The 12,711-nt window shown below is 49.0% G+C and overlaps 1 protein-coding gene across 1 annotated transcript in view; it reads left to right on the top strand.

The window, feature by feature from the left end:
- Positions 1–12,711, top strand: part of DLG5 (discs large MAGUK scaffold protein 5) — a 189,964-nt gene that overhangs the window by 124,848 nt on the left and 52,405 nt on the right. The window lies entirely within an intron of this gene.

Genomic DNA, 12,711 nt, shown 5'->3' with positions numbered 1-12,711 from the left:
GTCCTTCCACTCCTGATGGGATGGGTCGGCCTGGCAGCATCCCTGAGCCCACTGGGGAGGAAGGCGGGGAGACTCTTTGCATTCAGGATTCAGTACGGCAGCATCCAGTCCCTTAGTCCTTTTCTCTTCAGTATGGTACCAGTTCTCTGATCTGTGCCTGGTGTCCCTAGTCCAGGAATCCTCTCTTACATTCTCCAGGCAAAAAAAACTCCCGGCTTCTTCAGCGTTGAGGGCAGTGTGGTAGCCCTGTAGCTTGGATTGAATCATGCCTGCCCAGATTATCCAGGGTGCTCCCTTACTCTCTTTTTTAAAATTTATTTATTTTTTGGCTGTGTTGGGTCTTTGTTGATGTGCACACGGGCTTTCTCTAGTTGTGGCGAGCGGGGCTACTCTTCGTTGCGGTGCGCAGGCTTTTCATTGCAGTGGCTTCTCTTGTTGCGGAGCACGGGCTCTAGGCACACGGGCTTCAGTAGTTGTGGCACGCGGGCTCAGTAGTTGTGGCTCGTGGGCTCTAGAGCGCAAGCTCAGTAGTTGTGGCACACAGGCTTAGTTGCTCCGCGGCATGTGGGATCTCCCCGGACCAGGGCTCCAACCCGTGTCTCTTGCATTGCCAGGCGGATTCTTTTTTTTTTTAAAGAAGATGTTGGGCGTAGAGTTTATTAATTAATTAATTTTTGCTGTGTTGGGTCTTCGTTTCTGTGCGAGGGCTTTCTCTAGTTGTGGCAAGCGGGGGTCACTCTTCATCGCGGTGCACAGGCCTCTCACTGTCGCGGCCCCTCTTGCTGCGGAGCACAGGCTCCAGATGTGCAGGCTCAGTAGTTGTGGCTCACGGGCCCAGTTGCTCCGTGGCATGTGGGATCCTCCCAGGCCAGGGCTCGAACCCATGTCCCCTGCATTGGCAGGCAGATTCTCAACCACCAGGGAAGCCCCCAGGCGGATTCTTAATCACTGCGCCACCAGGGAAGCCCAGCCCTTACTCTTAATGTTGACTGATCCGGGGCTTTAATCACATCTGCAAAATGCCTTCACGGTAACACACAGCTCAGTGTTTAACTGAATAACAGGACTGTGGCCTTGTCAAACTGACACATCAAAAGAACTGTCCCAGTGGGTTTACCGATAACTTACCTAACCAGTTCCCAACAAATGGGCATTCAGATTAAGTTTACTGTTGTTGTGTTTGCATATAGACTCACTTAACTTGATAGAAGCTTCTGTGTTGGGTTTATGGCTTACAGATAGGACATCAGGGCTTTGGGCAAGTTATAGGAGATTGCCTCAGCCCTTTCTTTTTGCCACGTTGCCTTTGGGATAAAAGCAGACTTGTGCTTAGTTTGGAGATGATCTTAGCTTCTCACAGATGCTACCTGCTCTGAGGAAGTTAACCATCTAAGAAGCTGCTTTATGCCTACTTATGTCAAAGATGGACAGAGATGCCCTGAGGACTAAGCGACTGTGGGACTAAGAAGAGGGGCTGGCCAGCGCAGATGCCCACATGCAGACTCGACTGGAGGGTTCTGTGGGGCCAGGCTGCCCCCGAGCACGTCATGGGGTGTGGCTGGCATCTGCCATGCATCTCAGGACACACAATGATAATGAACAGAATCAAACAACACCTGCTTTGAGCCCAGCAACGGTGTGTGCTGGTGTTGGTTCTGCATGGAAATAAAAACGATAAATCTAAACTTGCAAGACATTTTGCTAGAAATGACAGTGGCTATTTTTAACCAACAGCTTATTTTTATTAAGATTATCTGCTAATAATTAGAGTGAAGCTAATATATGTTTAATTTGGGCATTTTACAAGTTTACATTTTCCTTGAAGTACAGTAAGTTGTTTTTACATTTTTGTGTTTGAAATACGTTAAATACTTCTGATAACATTTTATAATTTCTAAACAACTACCTTGTTCCTAAAAACCAGCGTATTTTTTAAAGTTAGCTTTTGTGACATCCTGTGTCATCTCTTGTTTCTGTGTGTTGCAGGGTCTAGACTAAGCGAGTGACTCTCTAGGATGCTGCTGCTTGAGGTCATCTTCATTTATGGGAAGTACAATTGTTTAAAACCAAAAATCTCAGAGTTGAATCTGAAAGGCGTGTGTCTGTACACGAAGGTCCTTGTTTCAGGTCACAGCCCAGGTAATTGGCCCTTAAAAATGCAGAACATGGGATGGAAGCCCATCAGAAGAGCTTCTCTGGGTCCCTCGCAGGCTGCACACTCGTTTCCCCAACAGTCCAAGGTTGAGGGCCCAGGGATTGGGGAACTCTAGACTATTGGCCTCCGTGCCAGAGCAGTGCTTCATCCTTCAGTCCTGTAATAGCAGGCTTGACCTCCTATGGGTTATATGGGTTATATGATGCTCTTGACGCTGCTGGTATCCCCAAGAGGTCAGGCATTACTGCTTACCATCCGACGACCCAGTCAGCAAGAGGCGGAGCGACAGCCTTAGCGTCTCATGCCCGTCTCTGGGGTGCGCGCTTTTAGCCGCGGCTCGCGCCCGTCTCTGGAGCTCTTTTAAGCAGCACTCTTAATCCCCTCTCCGTGCGCACCAGGAAATAAAGAGGGAAGAAAAAGTCTCTTGCCTCTTCGGCAGGTCCAGACTTTTCGCCGGACTCCCTCCCGGCCAGCCGTGGCGCGCTAACCCTCTGCAGGTTGTGTTCACGCCGCCAACCCCAGTCCTCTCCCGGCGCTCCGACCGAAGCCGGAGCCTCAGCTCCCAGACCCGCCCGCCCCGGCGGGTGAGCAGACAAGCCTCTCAGGCTGGTGAGTGCCTGTCGGCCCTGATCCTCTGTGCTGGAATCTCTCCGGTTTGCCCTCCGCACCCCTGTTGCTCTGCTCTCCTCCGCTGCTGCGAAGCTCCCCCCCTCCGCCACCCGCAGTCTCCGCCCGCGAAGGGGCTTCCTAGTGTGTGGACACTTTTCCTTCTTCACAGCTCCCTCCCGCTGGTGCAGGACCCGTCCCTATCCTTTTGTCTCTGTTTATTCTTTTTTCTTTTGCCCTACCCAGGTACGTGGGGAGTTTCTTGCCTTTTGGGAGGTCTGAGGTGTTCTGCCAGCGTTCAGTAGGTGTTCTGTAGGAGTTGTTCCACATGTAGCTGTATTTCTGGTGTATCTGTGGGGAGGAAGGTGATCTCTGCGTCTTACTCTTCCGCCATCTTCCCGGAAGTTCCTGTGCTCCTTTTGAGGCCAGGTGCGGGCTCCCTATCCCTTGTCAGTCCTTCCACCCCTCGACAAAAATAAGTGTAGGAGAGGTGAGATCCTTGGTAAGGGCAAGTGAGTCTCTCTGATCTCTAGGTATCCAGTCAGAAGTAGGTGGTTGTGCTAATCCAGCAAAGGACAAAGCTTGGCCAAGGGAAGTGGGAGCCGGAGGAAATAGCAACCAAGCAGGAGCAGGAGGCTATCCTCAAGCTCAGCTGGTCCTGCTCCAAAGTCATGCTTAACTGTGGGGCATGTGATCCCCCGGGGCAGTTCTCTGCTGGCTGGCTGATGCCATGGCTGGAGGCCTGAGATAGCCAGCCTTGCCAATGTCCACTTCCAACATGGAAGCAGGCTCGGCATTGGTCATTAGGGAAGGGCCAGAGAGGCTGTGACCCCATGCCCTGGTCATTGTGGCCCAATCTGCGGACAGAAGTATCTGTTCAGTTAGGACAGTGACACCAGTACTTAAAATGTCATCTCACGAGAGGACCTCAGCTTTTGAAACTTGCCAAGCTTGATGGCCTCTTCCCTCCCACTCCTCTGGCCCTCGCCCCCCGTGGACAATTAGGAAGTAGAGGTGATCCATTTCCAGAGTGGACACCATTGACTGTGAAAGAGGTAGGCTCCTTAAAAATTCTTTTAAGGAATTATTTTCAAGAAATTCTTTTTTTAAGAATTTAACTAGAAGGGACTGCTAGAAATATAACGTCAGTTGCCTAGTGGCGTATATGTATTTTTCAAATGTTTTATCAACAAAGCTGCAATTTTCAGGTGACCTGCTACTGCTGTGTGTAGGTAGGAGCCCAAGTTAGGATCTTTGCTTGGGGGAAAACCTCCCAAGAAGCCCCTCTTAGCTGTGTCCATGTGAGATCAGTGGCAGCCTTGCCTCCGTGTGTATAAAAGGTCTCGAACAAAACTTCCAAGCTTCCAGGGACCAGGTGGTTCAATGTGCATTCCTCTGGGGAGGCAAGTTACTTGGATTTGCCCTTAGCCTTAAGCCTCTGCAGCAGAAAGTCACTATGAAGAAAGGCTCTCTAGGGAGATGATGTCATGGTGAGGGCTCTGGCTGGCCCCAAGGACAAGCTGAGGACACGACAGAGCCGCTGAGGGTACATGGGATCTTGGTATCTGCTTGTGACCTTGGTGGAGATCTGAACCATCAGGAACACCATCTTATTTGTGGGCAAGAGAGTGTCTTACTGTTCGGGGTCAGTGGTCAGAGGCAACAGTGTATAGAAGCAGCAGAAGTCATGGAAGCTAAAAATGGCAGCTGATTCCTGATTCTTGCCCCCAGGAGGCTGGGGAAAACAGGCTGAGCAACCTCGGGATTCTTGGGCAACTTTAGGGTGATAGTTGGAAGAGATCCTGGGCAGACCTACTAATCTGGAAAGCAAAAGGTCAGGCGTAGGTCTACATAAAAATGCTACAATAAAATGTACTGCCACCCTGATTTCATAGAGCAAGCCAAATGCTCACACAGAGGTAAGAGATAGGTTCCCCGAGTCCCTGGGCTATCCTCTGAAGACTTTGCACGGTTCAGCCCTACAGCAAACCCTGATGATGAATCCTAAGACTTTTTAGGGAGACATGATGCTGGGCTTCAAACATCTGAAGGACCGTTAGAACCGGGCCCAAGGAGAGAAGTTCCCAGAGGGAGAGGAGATTTCTGCTCAGTGTGGGGAAGAGCTTCCCGGCCACCACACCTGTTTCATGGTGCAGCGCAGCGCTGAGACCCCAGGCCGGGTGATGGCTGGCCTGTGAATCAGCTAGGCCACGTGTTCCCAATACTGCCGGCCTCACCCTGGGCCCATTCCTGGCTGGGTTTTCAGGTTGCCACTCCCAACCTATACACAAAAGTAGTCTGGGGAATCACAACAGCTCCAGACCCCATTCCCCAGATGTTCCTCCATGACTCCTTTCAGGTGGAAGGACCCCATGTCCAGGATGACATGGGACCCTTCTGTCTGCTCTCTGGGCTCCCCAGTCCCCAGGGCAGGACTGCTTCCATCAAAGGAAACCCAAGATGAGGCAGACTTCAAATTCTCTCCTGCCTTGACTCTTGGGAATGCATGTTTGGGTCCCTGAAGATAAACCCTGTTGGGGAGGCTGAGAGCACAGCCTAGGATGACCAGTTAGTGCCTACTTCTTAAAAATGACTTAATGAAGTCTTAATGACACTCCTTGGAAGTAAGAGAAAAGCAGCAAAGAGGATTGTTGGTATGTTTCCACCCGAGGCTGCCTTCTAGAGAGAGACTCAAAGAATGACTGACATCTGCTGTCCTGGCTGCCTTAATAAGCCTGACTAAACTACTTGTATGAAATTAGTGGGAATTCTGACCTAGCTTAAGGTATGTATATTGAGTAAATCATTCGAATTTTCTCTTTTGTATGAAGCATTGGAATATTGCTGAAAACAGACATCCCTTGTAGATGCCAGAACTTATTCTTTCTTTCACGCCAAGGGAGTTGGTGTTAAAAAGGGTTCTGCCTCTGAATCACTGTGACCTTGATAAAGTCACCCCAGTTCTTTGGGTCTCGGTTTTCCCATCTGTAAAAATAGAGTTTGGGGAAAGGGAACATGGAAGACTCCCCCTAAGTGAGCAGTCAGCCTCGTGAGGAGTCCTTGACGATGTGGAGTCTGGGGAGGAGCCCGTCGCCAAACTGATGCCGATTGCCCACCGGCTCAGGGGCTGCTCGCCCTTCGGATAGGGTGGCTGGCACTCTGTGTGATGGTAGTGATGCCTGTTGGCCTGGAGTGAGATGGGTTGAGTTGGGGTCATGGAGAAAGTCGTTCGGGGTTGAGCTGGGTCTCAGAATACGGTCTGCCTGTAGCAGCTGCACTCTGACTGGGGCTGGGCCTCCCTCCTGCATCCCCTGTGCTTGGCTCCAGAGCCTTAGAGCAGAGCTGGCACTCCACTCTCTCCCTTCCCAAGGCCTTATTGCAGTAGGGGCGAGTCTTCCACTTCACTGGCTAATTTCCTCCTAAGGTCCAGTGGGCTGAATGAGAGTCTGATTATGACTCCTACACTTTTTCACGACTTAAGACACAATTTTGTGAAAATAAAAGCACTTCCCTGCCCAAGTTATACTGACTGGCAAAAAATTATTTCTGATCCATGATACATTTTGAGTTAAACATTACCCCTGTGAACTTATAACAATATGGCCTGAGTGAGCTTCAATTTCTGATTCTTTTTGAAATTGGATTTTTTTAAAATCACAGAGATAATATATGCTTACTGTGGAGCATTCAAATAACACAAAAGAGTATAGTGTGAAGAAGCAAAGTCTCCCTTTGTTTCCAGAACCTTCCAGGACGGCTGGGCCCGTGAGCCATGGCCGCTGAGCCTGCGCGTCCGGAGCCTGTGCTCCGCAACGGGAGAGGCTGCAACGGTGAGAGGCCCGCGTACCGCAAAAAAAAAAAAAAAAAGCTTTTATCAGAACGCCGATATAAAAATTATATGTGCCTCTGATATAGAAAAAAGGAGAAATTGTCATTTAATGGGGTTTTTGCGACATTGCCATTCCATGTCCTAAAGCGCTATGTGATGTTCTTACCATCCCTCTTGATGTCTCCTCTGTACGCCCTGCTGGTTAAGTGCAGAGCCTCCAGGTCTCATGCTCTGATGGCCTGGACCCCGCCTGGAACACCTGTCCCTTCACACTGTTTCCAGAGCACCTCACCCCTTACCTCTGTGATGGCTAATGACGGTTCAGATCTGTTTGAATTTTTTTATACCATTACTTTAATTTAAAAAAAAAAGCTTAGGATCCCTAGTTTATATCATAGTTGAGAATATTTAACAACACCTCATTTGTATAAAGATTCTTTTACCTACCAACCTCAGTTGTCTGAAACAGTCAAGAAAAGGAAAAGGAAAAAAGCAGTGAAAACAGATGCCAAAAGCCCATGCACTAAACTTCATGACACTGCATTAAAAAATCCCACACCCTTCCAGGCAGAAGTGTGTTTGAAATAGGCCTTGACCTATGGGCATAGCATCTAGTAAAATGACAGGAAATGAGAAGAAGTGTCTGGGGGTGACTGTCAGAAGCCCAGTTCTCTAGACTGTGCCATCTCTTAGACAGCCTGTCTTCACGCTGGGCTGGGTGGACCGGGTTGTTATTTATTGCCTAAATCCACATTGCCTCTTTCATCCAGAGACCCACTCAGTCCTGGTTGATGGTGCAGATTTGAATTAGAGAATCCTTCCTTGTCATGTCCCACCCTCCCCGGTTCCTAACTGACCCTTCCAAGTGCCAGTCAGTGCTCTTATTCATTGAACACCTGCATGTGCTGGGCACAGGGGAACAAAGGTGAATAAGACATGGTCCCTGTCCCGAGGAGCTCACAGCCTTGTGGGGAGAGAGGCCTGCCATGCAGCTATGCGTGGATGCCTGAGTCCGTGGTAGAGCTCTGTTGAGGATTGTTCCAATTCAGGGATTTTCTAGCTGTCCTGTTTATGCTGGACATGGGACAAGGGCCCTAGGGCCATGATGGCTTCTACAGGCAGGATCCTTGAGTGCTTCTGGGCAGAGGTTCTGTCACAAGATGAGTGATAAGCAGGAGATGGGGTGGGCAGCTCCTGGAACCAAGGGCCTGTGAGGCAGTGGGCAAGTGTTGTAGCCCATCTCTGCAGAGAGAGCCCCTCCTTGCCAGCATTATTTGAGGTGCTGGGGGCCATGGTAGTTGAAAGAATACAGAAATGGGGCAGGATGATGGATTGCTTGTCTGGGGAAAGGGATTCCTGTGAGTTGGGTGAGTTTTGGTCAAATATAATGAGCCATTAAGAATAGTAAGAACTCGAGAAGAAGAGCCCAAGGGCCCATGCTTAACCCCAACAGACATTCTCTACAGAAAGATGAGATCAAATGTCTTGCTCAAAAATGTGCCCGTGCACTTTGGCAGAGATTGGCTGTGGGGTTTGGAACACATAGCCACACGCATACCACCCCTACAAAGCAGGAAGGTAGTTTAGATGCCAGCATTTGGGGTTGACTCTTGGGGTTTTGTTTTTGGTTTTTTTTGGTTGGCAAACAATATTCTTTTTTTTTTTTTTTTTTGGCTGCGTTGGGTCTTCGTTGCTGCGCGCGGGCTTTCTGTAGTTGGGGCGAGCGCGGGCTATTCTTCATTGCGATGCACGGGCTTCTCATTGCGGTGGCTTCTCTTGTTGCAGAGCACGGGCTCTAGGCGCGCGGGCTCCAGTAGTTGTGGCATGTGGGCTCAGCAGTGGTGGCTTGCGGGTTCTAGAGCGCAGGCTCAGTAGTTGTGGAGCACGGGCTTAGTTGCTCTGCGGCATGTGGGATCTTCCTGGACCATGGCTTGAACCTTTGTCCCCTGCATCGGCAGGTGGGTTCTTAACCACTGCGCCACCAGGTAAGGCTGGCAAACAATATTCTAAGGACAAAGAATTGGAATGGCTGTAAGGAAAGGTTTTCTAATAGAAATGTTTGAAAATGGTGCAGGATTCCTTGAGAGGTACTGAGCTTTCTATCCCTGTAGGGATTTAGGTGTAGTCAAACGGTGGATGGGAAGAGTAGGGCAATTAATAAATTTGAGCTTCCCCACCAAACTTAGATCTAAAATTAAAATCCTATATACAGCCTTGAGAGGACACTCTAATTTCCCTACTGTTAGAAAGGATTCCTTTTCAGGATTAAGCATGGGAAGCAAACACATTGTTGAGATAATAAAGGATTCTCTACCTGACATGCAGGAGACTTCTTGTTCTAGGAGTTACTTCCTAAAATAACCAACTTGGAATATTTGTTCATCTAGTAAAGTATTATCCTTATCAAATAATATTTATAAATAAAAAGTGCTGTGCTTGCTGTTACATAGAAAGGAATATCTGCCTTCTAGAAGCTTGTGTTTTAAAACAAACTTTTTTGAAGACTGGAAATGTTTTGTTTTTTTTTTTCAAATTCAAATGTGTACCAGAAAGCTACTTTTGGACTTGGGCTTCTGAAAGATTGAGCATGTGACTCAAACCCCGGTGAGGGTTCTCTCTTCTTCTTCTCCTACCTGCCTGCCTTGAACGTGGACTTACAGAACTGGGAAACTGAAGGTTATACTGGGCTGGGGGAGCGGGTGTCACTCCACTGCTTCTGGATGGACCTTTCTGCGTTGCCTGGGTAATGCATCATCCAGCTGACATTTTGATGGAGCACCGAACTATGCCAGCCTCTCTTCCGAGTACTCAGGAGGCAAGGGCCCTGGCTTTATGATCCTGGAAGCTATCTGAGGCTGGTGATGCTGGAGGGTCCATCACCATACACAGAGTCGTGGTGGACACTTAGCCAATCCATGGCATTTTTCTCTTGAGGTTGGGGAAGAGTATCTTCAGATAAAACTTCAGTTTAGTTTGCCTAATCAGGAGATTAAGAGGAATGCAGAAAACAACCAGATGCCTAGTTGAATGCATCTGCTTTTCTCCTCCAGGTCTGAGACATGTATCAGGAGCTGAATAGGGCCTCAACCCAGATCCAAGTCTTGGGGCAGGATATGGAGCTACTGACATTTGTATAAAAGGACCTGAGATCCAATCTGGGCAAGACCCATCGAAGAGAAGGAGAAATTGTAAGGGAAAGGGGGTTGTCTTTTGAGAGTGGAGTTCAGATATCCCTGGCAATGCCCCTGCACCCTAAAGAGTGAGTGGAATAGCATCAGCCAGCAGAGGTCTGGGTACCATCGTGAACAGCAACGTCTGTGAGACTGAAATCCATGGAGAGAGGAAGGAGAATTTAAGATGGGTAGATGGGACGTCTTCGGGCAGAGGGGGCTTTTAGCTTTCTTTTGCTTTGTACAAGAAAGTCACTTGAGGCACTCAATGAACCTTCACTGAGGGGAGTCGAGGCAACTGGCTTTGTGCTCGGGTGGAAGGAGCTAGGATACAAAGATGAACAAGGCGTAGTCTCTGCCCGAGCGCATTGGTGAGGCAGGCATTACAAAACATGGAAAAATGGCTACACTCGAGCCCTGTGAGAGAGAAACTTGCAGAGAAAGCCTAGCAAAGCCTCACATTTAAGCTCAAACTTAAACACAGTCAAATTGGCCAGGCAGAGTGGGGATGGGCCAGTGGAACAGCTGGTACACAGATCTGTTCTCATGGAGGAGCAAGGTGCCTTGAAGAATTATGTCTAGAGAGCTGGAACCAAGGGCCCAGGAGAGAGGGGAAGAGAGGGGTAGACATAGGGACAAGATTTGGAAGTGCATTCCATAGGCTGTCATTTGGAAAACTACTGCAGTTTTAAAATGAGCATGGCAGGATCAGATTTTTTGGGGGGGGCGTGTCTTCCCAATGGATTAGAGATGAGTGACGCTGGGTCAGAGGGAGGAACTAGTTAGGAAGCTACTGGTAAGACAAGAATAAATTGAGTGTTCCTAATGATGACACCTCGGTGATGAATCTATTTAGAAATGCGATATCTTATGGATTCGGGGTGGCTGGCAAACTTTTTCTTCCTTCCCTGTGGTTTCCTGGCAGTTCTTCCTTTCTGACCTTTTTTCTTCCCTTATTTTCTCTTAGTTTTTCCTGATACATAAGCATTAAAAACAAAGATTTTCGGGCTTCCCTGGTGGCGCAGTGGTTGGGGGTCCACCTGCCAATGCGGGGGGATCCCGCGTGCCGCGGGGCAGCTGGGCCCGTGGGCCGTGGCTGCTGGGCCTGCGCGTCTGGAGCCTGTGTTCCGCGGTGGGAGAGGCCACGGTGGTGAGAGGCCTGCAAAGGAAAGGAAAAAAGAAAAAAAGTTGGGGGGAAAAAAACCCCAAAAAACCAAAGAATTTTCCTCTGAGAAATCCTGCTTTCAACCCATTTAAATACATAGTGATTCTACTCTCAGAGTAGTTGCTCATTATAGTCTTGATTTTGTTTGCTGCTTGAGGAGAGACTTTTAGACTTCTGTTTTTTTGTCACGTATCTTGTTTTAGTGTTGTTGAGACTTCAATTATTTATGACTAGGTCTGTAATTATAGCCTCAAAAGATTGTTGCATTTTGGAATTTGCGATTTTCTGCGGTCTGATACTTAGTTCTTGAGTCCTTTTTGACAGTATTGCGTGCATATGGTCAAAACCCAAACATTCTGAAGAACATCCAGTTCAGATATGCCTCCCTTGCTCACTCTTGGGACTCAGCCCCCAGTCCTGTCCCCTTCCCCAGAGGCCGCCATGTCTCAATGAGAACTGCTTATGTTTCCAGGGAATTCTTCAAGAGAGAGTACATGCAGATGTGTGCCCGAATTCCTTGGTTACCTAACTGGTGTTTTTGTTTGTTTCGGTTCCTGATGTCTATCCTGCTTTCACACCTGAGTGGGCCCTCTGGGCCCCGGGCTCCAGGAGGTCAGACAAAGGCAAACTCCTTCTTGGGAGATAGGAAGTAGTGGTTGGAAGAGGTCAGGTAGACTTCCCAGCTAAAGTGTGTTTGAAATAGGCCTTGACCTGTGGGCATAGCATCTAGTAAAATGACAGGAAATGAGAAGAAGCGTCTGGGGGTGACTGTCAGAAGCCCAGCTCTCTAGACTGTTCCATCTCTTAGACAGCCTGTCTTCACGCTGGGCTGGGTGGACCGGGTTGTGATTTATCGCCTAAATCCGCATTGCCTCTTCCATCCAGAGACCCACTCAGCCCTGGTTGATGGTGCAGATTTGAATTAGAGAATCCTTCCTTGTCATGTCCCACCCTCCCTGGTTCCTAACTGGCCCTTCCAAGTGCCAGTCAGTGCTCTTATTCATTGAACACCTGCATGTGCTGGGCACAGGGGAACAAAGGTGAATAAGACATGGTCCCTGTCCCGAGGAGCTCGCAGCCTTGTGGGGAGAGAGGCCTGCCACGCAGCTATGCATGGATGCCTGAGTGCCGTGGTAGAGCTCTGTTGAGGATTGTTCCAATTCAGGGATTTTCCAGCTGTCCTGTTTATGCTGGATATGGGACAAGGGCGGGCCCTAGGGCCACGATGGCTCCTACAGGCAGGATCCCTGAGTGCTTCTGGGCAGAGGTTCTGTCACAAGATGAGTGACAAGCAGGAGATAGGCAGTGGGCAAGTGTTGTAGCCCATCTCTGCAGAGAGAGCCCCTCCTTGCCAGCATTATTTGAGCTGGTGGGGGCCATGGTAGTTGAAAGAAGGTAGAAATGGGGCAAGGTGGTGAATTGCTTGTCTGGGGAAAGGGATTCCTGTGAGTTGAGTGAATTTTGGTCAAAGACACCCCTTCGAGACAGGTCATTCTGCTGTGATGCCCTAGTCGGTGCGGGGGGTGGGGGGGTGTCTCCCAAGGGCTCACCGGCCTTATTGGTTTGTGTCTTTTCTTCTCTTTTTAAAAGTCACTTTTGGGACCCCAAAGGACAAGGACCATCAAAAGGGGACATTGACTGTGATGACAGAAAATTACTTCCATCTGACTGAGCCAGTTTTAGAAGTTTTCACAGGGAAGCTAAAACTTCCTGGATGACAAATGAGACAAGTGAGAAGGGTTTGCTGCACCAACAGTGAGGCTGGGCGGGAGGGGTAGTGAGGGGA

The sequence above is a fragment of the Delphinapterus leucas genome, chromosome 16, assembly GCF_059928025.1.
Source record: "Delphinapterus leucas isolate spDelLeu-1000000601 "Yukka" chromosome 16, BTC_Dleu_Yukka2, whole genome shotgun sequence".
Classification (NCBI taxonomy): domain Eukaryota; kingdom Metazoa; phylum Chordata; class Mammalia; order Artiodactyla; family Monodontidae; genus Delphinapterus; species Delphinapterus leucas.
This window is presented reverse-complemented; position numbering and strand designations above follow the sequence as displayed.